Raw genomic sequence first — 12,625 nt, 5'->3', positions numbered from 1 at the left:
AATTCATGTGCATCCAACACACAGTTCAATGCCAGCAACTACACATAATCTAAAATACAATCCTTATTTCAGTATCTATGTAAACATATAGTCTGTTAACTTCATCATCTTCATCAAAAGTATGCCTAACCCCATTAGGAAGTGTTCTTGTTATAAGTGTATTCCTCAGCTTTCCCCAAACTATCTTCTTCTTGCCAACATCTCTAGTCTTTTATCCTGCAATAACTCAGCCAACACTTAAATCTCCAAAAGCTGCTTGTGTTAATTTCTTTAAATCACAAATATCATGTGTAAATACTGGCCATGTAATACTCTGCATTGTGGAATAATAGTTTATTTTAAAGGGAACTAGAGAAACTAAGAACTAGAGAAATCTAGTTTTTTTCTAGAATTAATAAATGCACATCCTGTTCACTGAGGAAATTAAATCCACACTGAGCAATCTTCAATATGTTCAGAATATGACAGCAAGAATCCTATCAGGGATGCATTACACCTGTTTTCAAGTCCTTGCACTGGTTACCTATCAGATTTCGAGTCAACTTCAAAATCCTTATCCTCCTTATATACTGTCCTACAACTGTTATTATTGATCTCCGAATTATTGTACTTGACATGACTTCATTCAGCCTTTCCTGAACGTCTATGACAGGCAGAGAGAGTGCTGTTTCTGGTGCGATCTTTTACAGCTGACATTTCACTGTTTTAAACGAACAAGAAATTAGATTGCTCATAAATCACTTATTCTATATAAACACAGCGTAATTGCCCTCCGAAAATCTTCTTTTTCTTGTTCGTTTTAGAGACCTTGATCGAAACTGATTTTAGATGTCAGAAAGGATTTATTTTCTCTGTATTTCCTACATTGCTTTGTCGAGATTTTAACTTTATATCTAACTTTATATCTAGGCTCAGATTTCAACTATAAATCATACAGTAATTAATAGCAGTAAATACTGATGTTTATACATAAAAAAGTCATGCCTTGGAGTATAGACCCCCAAAGGAATGCCATAGACTCAAACTGCAAAATAAACACATACAGAAAGAAAGTATTTGTATTGTAATTGCAAATCCTGGTACTGTATGAGTGATTGGTATGACTTTCCTCATTACAAATCTCTTATTAGAATTTAAATTTCTCTGTAACTCCAGGTCAGAACAGAGAAAATGTAACTCCCTGGACATAGCGCCAGTCCATCACAGGACAGACAGACACAAACACACACACACCAAGGCCAGTTTAAATCTAACCTCAGAACCTTTCTTTTCAGAAGACTTAGTGTCTGTATCTGCTTCATTTTCTAATTTTGGTAGCACCTCTAACTGCTTGTCTTTCTTATATGCATTTACTTTGTAATCTGTGGTCCTTTTATCTGTTTTTACATCTACTGTATTGCTTTGAGATGCCACCTTTAATGGTGATATATCAAATAAAGTTTTTTATTATTGTTATAGGGAAACATGATCAGATTGTCCCTGGTTCAGAAAAAAAGATCTAAAGTATACTAGTTTGTCACTCTTCTAATTCCCTTTGTTAAATGACTTTTCATACTAATCTGATCAATCTAACTGCCAGTTTTCTGTGCTTTCTCTATCCTGCTAGATTTGCAATTATTCTGAAAATTTTCATCTTGAAATAACTCATTTCTAAATACCTTTTTCACTGTTAACATCTTGCAGCAACTCTGCGACAAAATATACACTCTGACAGTTCATCCTGCTACCAACATTAAATAGAACAAATCTTAAGATTTCTATATTTATGTCTTTATTTAGTGGTTTCATTAGTGACAAAGGCTAAACTTTCTTGGAAAAATGTCTTTTATGTGTTGTGGAAAAAACTGACTTGCTTTAACAAAATATGTTTACAAATCCTTTCACCTGGCATTTTCGTAGTTAGAAATTATGGAACGCTCTGTTAAAAGCAAGGGAGTTTTTATGTCCGTTGCAGTTCTTTTGCAACATGAATATAATTATATCGTTATTAATTTCTTGAGATACGCGATTCCATATTATATTCCCTTTTAATCAAATTCTAAAAGTATGCTTGTTGACTCCGGTATCGTGTTAGTTAAAGACTTCGATGCTTAAAATGTTTAGGGAGAAATGGAATACTGGTGTGTATTTTTTTCTTTAAAGTACCAAGACCAGCCATATACTGTATGTTTATGTTCCAAAATTAATATCGTTTATGGCCTTCACACGCGTTGCAGTATGCTCCTATTCTTTTTATGCTCAGGCACTAAGTAAAAGGAGATGCTTCATATTGCTTGACTAATTTTAAAAACTAAGTTAGAAATGCAGACGCTCCCTCGGTGCGCTGCTCTGGTGCGCCGGCTCTTACACAGTGCCTGTCTGCCGTAAGCGTTACAATATACATACCCAACACTGCTTGTACCCATCTGTCATGCAAATAAAACACCTTGAATTGAATTGAATTGAGGGGAGAAGGGGGGGATACTAAAGCCAATACTGGCTCAATGGGCTTTGACGTGCTAATGCGTTGGTTTAACAGTCCGGGTGTGGCAGGCTTCCAATGTCAACTCGACTCGATTGGAAGACAATGAACGTATTTTAGCCCTAAATGAATTAATAGCAAACATGGTTTACATAAAATACATTTTTCCAAGAAAGTTTATAATAATACGATCTATAGTTGAAATCTGAGCCTACTTTAAAAATAAAGGAAAAGCATTTTCAGAGAGCAATCACGCTGTGTTTATGTAGAAAAAGCGATTAGGTTTATGAGCAATCTAATTACCTAATCGCTTAAAACGCTATATAAAATAAAGTTTATTTAGAGATGAATGATCAATGTGGTAGTTTAAATAATGTGAGTCAGGAAACTAACACAGCGCCACCGGATTTAATAACGCAATAAAAACGCTATAAAATAATGTGACACAGTACAGCACAGTACAATAATACTGACCATGACTTTAGAAGCATAAATTACCTTACACTCAATTTAAACACAAGCTGTCTTTCTGTATGAACCTCTAAGCTGGTTCATACAGAAAATGTAGAAATGCATTAGCCTGATTATGATTAAAAACACATAATTAAACACGCGTTTGCGATTTAAATCAGAACACGATTTAAATCAATATAAATGTTTATATTGTAACGCATACTGTCCAGCCTCCATTTCTCTATAAAAATTTACTGTTGCACACACACACACAATAGAAGCAGGAACCGCTGTCAGAAGGGAAGATATGTTCAAAATATCGCAAATATCGATCATGTTGCGATATTTTGAAATATAAAAGTCAACTGATTGTCCATAATATCGCTTACCTATTTTTTCGAAGAAATGTTTGTTAAAATAAAAGTTCAGCACCAGCTGGATTTGAACACACAACCTGCCAGTTGGTAGTCACGCACCTAGACCAGTAGGCTACAAGAGAGCTCGCATGATCAGGCAGGCGAAACAGCCCTACACAGCCCTGCCGCAGTACACGGATATAATCATACCGTTATTAAATTCTTTAGATACGCGATTCCATATTATATTCCCTTTTAATCAAATTCTAAAAGTATGCTTGTTGACTCCGGTATCACGTTAGTTAAAGACTTCGAAGCTTACAATGTTTAGGGAGAAATGGAATACCGGTGTGTATTTTTTTCTTTAAAGTACCAAGACCAGCTATATACTGTATGTTTACGTTCCAAAATTAATATCGTTTATGGCCTTCACACGCGTTACAGTATGCTCCTATTCTTTTTATGCTCAGCTACTAAGATTTCCCTTCAGTGGTAAAATTCAATATCTACAACGGGCACAGTAAAGACGTTTACAGTAAGTCTTTCTACGACAGACCAACGGACCACGAGTGCCCCTGTCGGTCAACCAATCACGCACCGCGGTATCCCGTGTCATCATACCTGCGGTATCTGTACCGCGGTGTCTGTGCCGCGCACTTTGAATGGCTGCATCTGTAGGTACACTTCTGACCTCAAAAACTATCTGCACTGTTGGCAATGTGCAGTTAAGACATCTGTCAGCTTTCTTTGTTCTTGTCTCTGGAGCACTAAGGTCATATGGTCATTTCTCTGAGTTCCAGGCAATAAGTAAATGTCCAATAGACACTGTAAACTTTAAAACACTCAATCTCATATCACCCCATGCTCAGATTCCATGATTCTGAAGCCTCCATTTGTAAATACAACTTTGGGCAGTTACATCAACCACCATATAGCTTAGACTTGACTCAGGTCATTATTACTTTATGTTTCAAAATCTGATGGAGAAGACTGAAAGAAAGGAGACAGGCCTGAAGGGATTCATCAGGGCCTCATTACAGAGGCATCCTAAAGAGTTCCAATTTGCTGCCGGAGAAAGGTTCCTTAAGTACCTGTGTACTGTGTTGTGTGAGCAATCAAGCCTGTAAGGGGAACTAAGTTAAGTTACAGTATGTCACAGACGTTGCAATACCAAAAAGCAGATTTAAAGCTTTTCATTAGAATTTGGCAGTAGTTAAATGTTAAAGAGCAGGAAAAATGAAACCAGTTAGTAAATCTGGGTACTATCACATTAAGCAGGTGAGGCATAGTGTTCTGATCCCCACCACATCCATTAAACTGTACAATATTCATCGACATTGTACAGTACATCACTTAAGATGATTGCATTAAAATTACATGATTCCATGACATTTTGTTAGCAAATATTTGTAAAACTAAAAATATTTGTTAACTACAATTCACCAATAATTAAACTTTGATATTGTGCATTTTCTGCTACACAGCCAAGTTTTGAGTAAAGAGCTGTAGTGTTTCATAGCCGTTCAGGGACGCCAAATATGTAATCATAGTGGCTCTCTGAAGGCACCAGTTCTGTAGGGTTTGGGCATTTACTGAGACAATTATTAATTGTAGCAGTAAATCACAAAGTTGATTCTTTTGATGGCTTTAGAATCCAACCATGCGATATAACTCAAACAACGCGCACACACAGGTGCAAATACACGAGGATACATTTATTAATACATAGAATATGCATATAAACCTAACAGATCTTATCGAGAGGGTTATCAGAATACAAAAGATATATATTCATTCAGTTACGAAGTGTTACACATCAAGAGGACATACGTTCAGTATATCATTCATTAAGACCGTTTCGTAAAGTGAACTTGGTTACAACTTCTACATTAGATACTCAAAACAAGTACATAACTCTTAGGAATTAAATTGATATCAACTGGTTGGGATAACAATTGAATTCTCGAGCTGTAATGCATTGAAGTTGAATACTCATCCAATTTCTGGGGATTCAGATCTCCTGCAGGCACAAACAATCAGCTGCAGGCTTGTTGCTGTCCAATCCGCGCTCTCTGGCTCCGTGCCAGGCTGTGCTGTGCGGCTTGCGACGGTGCGCTGCTGATGCTCACTGACCGGCTAGTTAGTGTTGGCTTTAACTAGCAAAGTTTGTGCACAGGAGAAAAGATGACTGTGGATCCCAGCAAGTCAGGAAGAGGACCGGTTCGTTCCTGATGAAGAGCTAGTTCTGAATAGTGATTCAGCTGTCCACAGTTCTGACCTGTCCACGAGGCCTGCTGCTGGTTACTCTCTGGCAACCTCCACTCTAGACTCTTAGAACAAAGGAAAGTTCTGGCACTCGGACACACTGGCCGTTCCGTGGTTGTCCGGGCTGAGTCTCGGGATGGTCAGGAGGCGCGCTGCGAGAATGTCCTGCCCTTGGGAGCCTTCTGCTCCTGGGCCGTCCTGCCCTGGAATTCTCCTTTGAATTCCCTTTAGAACAGTCCACAGAATCCTCTCCAGAATCTTACTGAATCTGAATCTCAATCTGAATCTTACAGGCTCTCTGTGTTGCCTGTTTTTACCTGGAGGAACTTCAGCTCGTTGATTGGCTGAAAGTTCCATGGGCATCAGAGTCCCACGTGGGTTACTCAGCCCTACCAGTCCCTGATTGGTTGATCAAAGTGAGATATGAGTCACTTAGTCCTGACACTTAGTAATGCAGTCCAGATGTCCATCCGGCACTCCCTAGACTGATAGGCGCCAGTGGATGACCATTGATCATGATAGCCAGGCTTAGCTAAGTGCACCCCCCTTTGGGAGCTGTCCTAGGAAACCTTAAATCACCCTAATGGTCTCTCTGTGGCTGCACCACAGAGATGAACAGAGAAATGGGGCCTCATTTGGGAAGCTCAGAAACACTTAATTCTGCCTTATTATTAAGCCTCGCCGCTACATATCCCCCCTTTTTGAAGGTCACGAGGTCCTGAGGCGTTGTTGCCTTCAAAACAAAAACAGAGTTAAGTGATGTCCCTTGCCATTAGAACATTAATCTTAAATGTCCACATTACTCCTCGAGAATTCATACCAGAACCAGCATTGGATACAAACAGGATGAATAACATCTGGAGTATGTATAAACACGGTAGGAGACATTATCTAAGTCTAGGAATTACACATCAGGAAGTTCACTGTCAATATCTGATACCTCTGTGGTAGATATTTGGGGAGAAGTCACTTCCTTTCTTTTGTCATGCTACCTTTGACTCATTCATGCTACCCGGAGTACATCTTGATGTAAGAGTACATCATTCAGAGTACACTGTCAGTCATGATCCAGCTACCCGGCAGCAGTGTTACAATAACACCAGTTCCTGTTCCCAGCCCCCCGATAAACCACAACACCTGTGTTGGGTATCTGCTAGGGTGGTTTGGAGGTTTGTTCCATTAAAGCAAACTAACTACCTGTACCTCTTCAGGGCTTACTGTTTCTTGGATTTCTATCCAATTCCTTAGTGTGGCATCTGAAGGCATCCATGACCTCAAGTTTGGTCTTATGTTGTCTGGTTCTAGACCGTACAGTGTTAAGTTACCATGCTGTACTATGGCCTCCTCAGGAACTTAAAGGAACTGTTTTATTAGGTAGCTGCATCATGCCTGTCACAAGTCACAGTGTCAGTTAAACGTGGTGTGCTGACCAGCCATTTACTTCCCACCTGCTCTTCATGGGGTTCATTAACCTCCCTCTGCCCATTAGTAGCTTTACACCCTTCATTGGTGAAATCGTTTAGACACAGCCAATGGATAGCTTTGGTAGCCATACCCATCTCAAGATTTGGAACCGAATTCAATCTTGGATTGCCTTCTGGGTGAGCTATGAGCGATGGGGTTAATGTCACATACTCCTCTACTGAGAAGAGTGGAACCAAGTGGGTTGGGATTTGTGCCGTGGTTAGACTGGCTACAGTGGCACTAAACTCCCTTGACAGGTCTTGTGTCAACATTCTGGCCTGTTGCACACAAGCATAAACCCACTGTATAACACCAACAATCATGTCCACTGGTTGGGGAATAAGGTTTAACCCTGTTGCATAGGAAATTGCCTGTAGGGTTTTCCCTAAGCTTTCCAACTTTTGATGCTGTCGATACAGTCTGTCACTACCCTCTGGTATCTCTGACACCTGCCTTCTTGGGGCAGTCAGGGTGAGAGTGCCAGTAGCACACAAACCTACCAGAAAAAGCAAACGTGCAACAGTGGCGGCAGCAATCAGTCCTCCCAAAAGTCTTTTCGGGTGGCTGATCCCAGTCATCTCCTTCTGAGTGACTGTCGCCTTTCTAAGCTGGCGCAGCGTGTACATGGTGTCTTTCTCAGTATGCCATGTGGCATCTTGGGCACCAACATCCTGGAAATCTGGGGAGATCTGACGCAGCTGCTGATGCTGCTCCTCCTTTTCCAGGGCATCTACTTTTTCGATTTGTTCATGCCTGTGCTCTAGGAAACCTGCAGGGGGCGGTGCAGCGGTGGAGCATGCCTGACCCTCGGCTGAGTGGTCATCTGGAGCACCTGAGTGATCTGAGATTGTTACCCCATTCTCACTGTTCCGGTCCACCGTGCACACTTCCTGATTGAGGAATCCCTCTATTGGCATGTCTACAATCGTTCGCTGGGCGTGGGTGTAGGACACCTGCTCGCTCCCCCCTTCCCTCGCTAGGGGTTCAGGGAGCTGCCCCAGCACTGGGATAGCTAGTTCACTGTCTTCGAACTCGCTATCACCCACCAGGCCCATGTCAGTGCAGGCGGGGATTCTGACACCCCTCTTTGCGATGTCCTGCACTGGCAGGCGGGTGACTTGACCATCCAGCTCCAGTCTGGCTGAACCACTGTTGGTCAGACTCAGACTGACAGACTGAGCTGGTGGCTGTAAGAAAACCGGCTCGGCTTTCATTCCCTGTCCCTTCTGGGGGACTGGGTGTGTTGGCAACCCTGCCGTTGAGGCAGGAACAATCAGGTCAGTCTCACTCACTACCTGGTAGTTGTGAGAAATAATGTTACCTGACTGCAGGTTCCCTGGGTCACAGCAGAGGGAATCGGCATCTGGGATCAGGTGTGTCCACAGCGCAGTAGTCTCAGCGTCCAGCTGGACCTCCTGTCTAACCTGTGAATGTTGCACCAGGGGCACCTGGCGGTGGCCCTGTGACAGCTGCTCAAGCAGATCCTCACTAATAGAGGACCTCTCAGGGCTAAGGGCGAGGGCTACATCACCAACCTGCTCTCCTGCCATCTGGATCCCTTCCACCACTGCAGGGTGGTGGTCCTGACCCCTCTTGGGTGCCAGGGTGCACAGGGAAAGCTCCTTTTCATCGCCAGGTGGGGAGATCTGCTCCTCTTTAGGGATGTAAAAGGTGTGTGCTTTACCTGGTGGATCAGGCGGCTGCTCGGAGCACCGCTCCTGTGGCATGGAGGCTGTTGGGACCTTGGCCAGGGCACGACTTCCCTGTATATCCGGGGAACAAGAAAATATTTTTATTTCTTGTCCAGAGGGAACAGAAGGAATCTCCGCATAGGCTTCTGTGTTCGGTGGGCACTGTGTAAGCACAGTCTGCCTCTTGGCCCCCCTTTCCTTCTGTACAGAAGGCTTAGGAGGCTTGACCTGTTTCCACACTTTGCCTTTCTGGTGATCCACCAAAGGTTCCACTCTGAGTCGCATACCCTTTTCTTTTTCTACCCGTTTGAGCTTGCCGTGTGACATCAAACACCTTTCAACCTCAGTGTCAATCAGTGTCTCACTGGGTAAGACATCTCCCATGGCAGCCTTGAGGTAAAAGCTTCGTGCTTTTCCTCTGTGTTTTACTGCCTGCTCTGTGACTTCAGGGGTGGAGTCAGCACTCGCTTGGGAGTGGCCGACCTCATCCAGGCAGGAACCCTTCCGCTCAATCAGATAGACTGAGGGAGGGAGAGGGGGCGGGTCTCCGCCTCCTCCAGTGGAGAGTATCAGCTCATTCACGCTTCCGGCAGCCTTGGGGAGCGGTTGTCCCTGTCCTAATAAAGCTTGTTCAAGCCTGGCCAGGCGGGCGGCTACTGAATCCTTTTGTTCAGCCTTTTCTAGCCCTTTCCCTTCCCCGGTGTTCTCATGGCACTTAGGACGCTGGGTGCGGTCCTGTGTGAGTGCTTTGGAACGGGGCTTAGCCAGCTCAGGAGCCTGTGCTCCTTCGAGCAGGGGGGAATTAACCCTGCTGGCTCTGACGGCGAACACAGTCGCTTTAGCAGCTTTTTGCTCAGAGCGACTTTGGACATCATACTCCCAGGCTTTCTGCGCGAATCTCTTAATATCAGTCATTTTCATGGTCTGTGCATCTGTATGCATTAAGATCATCTTTCTGACTGACGGGTGGAGATTCGCAATGAATAAACCCTTGAAATGTGTGTTCTCTTCGCAACCCTCATCATTTCGCCCTGCAAAATAAGTTCGTCTAAGTCTCTCGTAATATTCGCGAGGGGACTCTGCTCTCTCGTGCTTAATGTTAAGAGCGGCGGCTATCGCGGCAGTCGGGTCAATAAACGCACTGTATTCTTCGATAAGTGCTTGACATAGCTGCTCAAAGTCATTACAGACTTCTTTCATCTGCCTAGCCATCCACTCATGTACAGCTCTGCTGGTAGTTTTCCTGACCAGAAACACTTTCTCCTGTTCTGTGGCGTTTGGCAGGTACTGCAGGTTATACCTGAGGTCTTGAATATAACTCTCGATATTATTCTCTGACACTGCGGGGTCAAATCTCTCTACGTCCTTCGCTAGCTCTCTCAGAGAATGGAGATTTATTCTCCTAGCTTCTCCGCTGACGGAGATATGACGGAGATCGTGGTCAGACTTGTCGCTGCTAGAGAGAGTGCTTAATAGCGACTCGAAATCAGACCTTTTAGCAACCATCGTTAAACTTAAAGAGTATTACTTTTAAGTACGAAATCACAGTTTTACCACAGAAAACCACAAGATCAAGTATGCAATCAACCCGGTAGATTGCAAAAGATCACAAAACAATCAAGCACTGCTTAAAGAGCAAGGGGAACTTTTTTCCTTTCGGCTTTCAGCACACTGTATTGTCGTGTATGAAACCCGCGGCGTTTTATATGAATTATTCCGCTTGGTTGATTCATTTCAGTCTTGCCACGCCCACCCAGGGACGCCATAAATGTAGTGTTTCATAGCCGTTCAGGGACGCCAAATATGTAATCATAGTGGCTCTCTGAAGGCACCAGTTCTGTAGGGTTTGGGCATTTACTGAGACAATTATTAATTGTAGCAGTAAATCACAAAGTTGATTCTTTTGATGGCTTTAGAATCCAACCATGCGATATAACTCAAACAACGCGCACACACAGGTGCAAATACACGAGGATACATTTATTAATACATAGAATATGCATATAAACCTAACAGATCTTATCGAGAGGGTTATCAGAATACAAAAGATATATATTCATTCAGTTACGAAGTGTTACACATCAAGAGGACATACGTTCAGTATATCATTCATTAAGACCGTTTCGTAAAGTGAACTTGGTTACAACTTCTACATTAGATACTCAAAACAAGTACATAACTCTTAGGAATTAAATTGATATCAACTGGTTGGGATAACAATTGAATTCTCGAGCTGTAATGCATTGAAGTTGAATACTCATCCAATTTCTGGGGATTCAGATCTCCTGCAGGCACAAACAATCAGCTGCAGGCTTGTTGCTGTCCAATCCGCGCTCTCTGGCTCCGTGCCAGGCTGTGCTGTGCGGCTTGCGACGGTGCGCTGCTGATGCTCACTGACCGGCTAGTTAGTGTTGGCTTTAACTAGCAAAGTTTGTGCACAGGAGAAAAGATGACTGTGGATCCCAGCAAGTCAGGAAGAGGACCGGTTCGTTCCTGATGAAGAGCTAGTTCTGAATAGTGATTCAGCTGTCCACAGTTCTGACCTGTCCACGAGGCCTGCTGCTGGTTACTCTCTGGCAACCTCCACTCTAGACTCTTAGAACAAAGGAAAGTTCTGGCACTCGGACACACTGGCCGTTCCGTGGTTGTCCGGGCTGAGTCTCGGGATGGTCAGGAGGCGCGCTGCGAGAATGTCCTGCCCTTGGGAGCCTTCTGCTCCTGGGCCGTCCTGCCCTGGAATTCTCCTTTGAATTCCCTTTAGAACAGTCCACAGAATCCTCTCCAGAATCTTACTGAATCTGAATCTCAATCTGAATCTTACAGGCTCTCTGTGTTGCCTGTTTTTACCTGGAGGAACTTCAGCTCGTTGATTGGCTGAAAGTTCCATGGGCATCAGAGTCCCACGTGGGTTACTCAGCCCTACCAGTCCCTGATTGGTTGATCAAGGTGAGATATGAGTCACTTAGTCCTGACACTTAGTAATGCAGTCCAGATGTCCATCCGGCACTCCCTAGACTGATAGGCGCCAGTGGATGACCATTGATCATGATAGCCAGGCTTAGCTAAGTGCACCCCCCTTTGGGAGCTGTCCTAGGAAACCTTAAATCACCCTAATGGTCTCTCTGTGGCTGCACCACAGAGATGAACAGAGAAATGGGGCCTCATTTGGGAAGCTCAGAAACACTTAATTCTGCCTTATTATTAAGCCTCGCCGCTACAGAGCAAAGAGGATAGGGAACATAATCACATTCTTGAAGTGTCACGATCGCTACTCCTCCTCTTAAGGGTGCTCCAGCCCTTCCTTGTTCTACTTCATTCCCCACACCTGTTCCTTATTCCAGCCCCTCTTTAGTTCCACCTTAAAAGCCAGACGCAGACGTCACTCGAGGCTTTTCATTGAATCCCGTTTCGTGAGAGCCCGGGTCCTGCTGCGTCTGGCTCTGTCATAATTTTAACCTTCTGTTCCTGATCCCCCCCCGCCGGTTCCGACCCGGTTCTGTTTTAACCCCCGGATGGATCGCCTAGCTATGGACTCTCGCTTCTGTCTTGGATTACCCGTTTGGACTTTTACATGGATTGTTTGCCCCGGAATCACTACCCCTGGACACCTGCACCCCTTGGACACGCCCCCTGTCTCCATACCCTCTCCTGCATGGCTTTTTTCCCCCGTGTTTCCTCACTAATCTGGATCGTGTCGTCTGCATAGGGCCCGGAAAGAACTGTTCGTGACATGAAGCTGGCTGTTTTTGTTTAAGATGCTTGAGATCGGAATGAAATTATACATTGTATTGTAGTAATAGCTTCAAATAAGTGTAAAATGTGCTTTATTGAAGGATTTAATAAATCTCCAATGAGTAAAACCCAGTCAAGAATCTCTTCAGTCTAGATTGATTAAGGTGATTTGGTCCTAGTTTTAATTAACATCTGTTGGAGCC

The sequence above is a fragment of the Atractosteus spatula genome, chromosome 3, assembly GCF_055471065.1.
Source record: "Atractosteus spatula isolate fAtrSpa1 chromosome 3, fAtrSpa1.hap1, whole genome shotgun sequence".
Taxonomy (NCBI): Eukaryota; Metazoa; Chordata; class Actinopteri; order Semionotiformes; family Lepisosteidae; genus Atractosteus; species Atractosteus spatula.
This window is presented reverse-complemented; position numbering follows the sequence as displayed.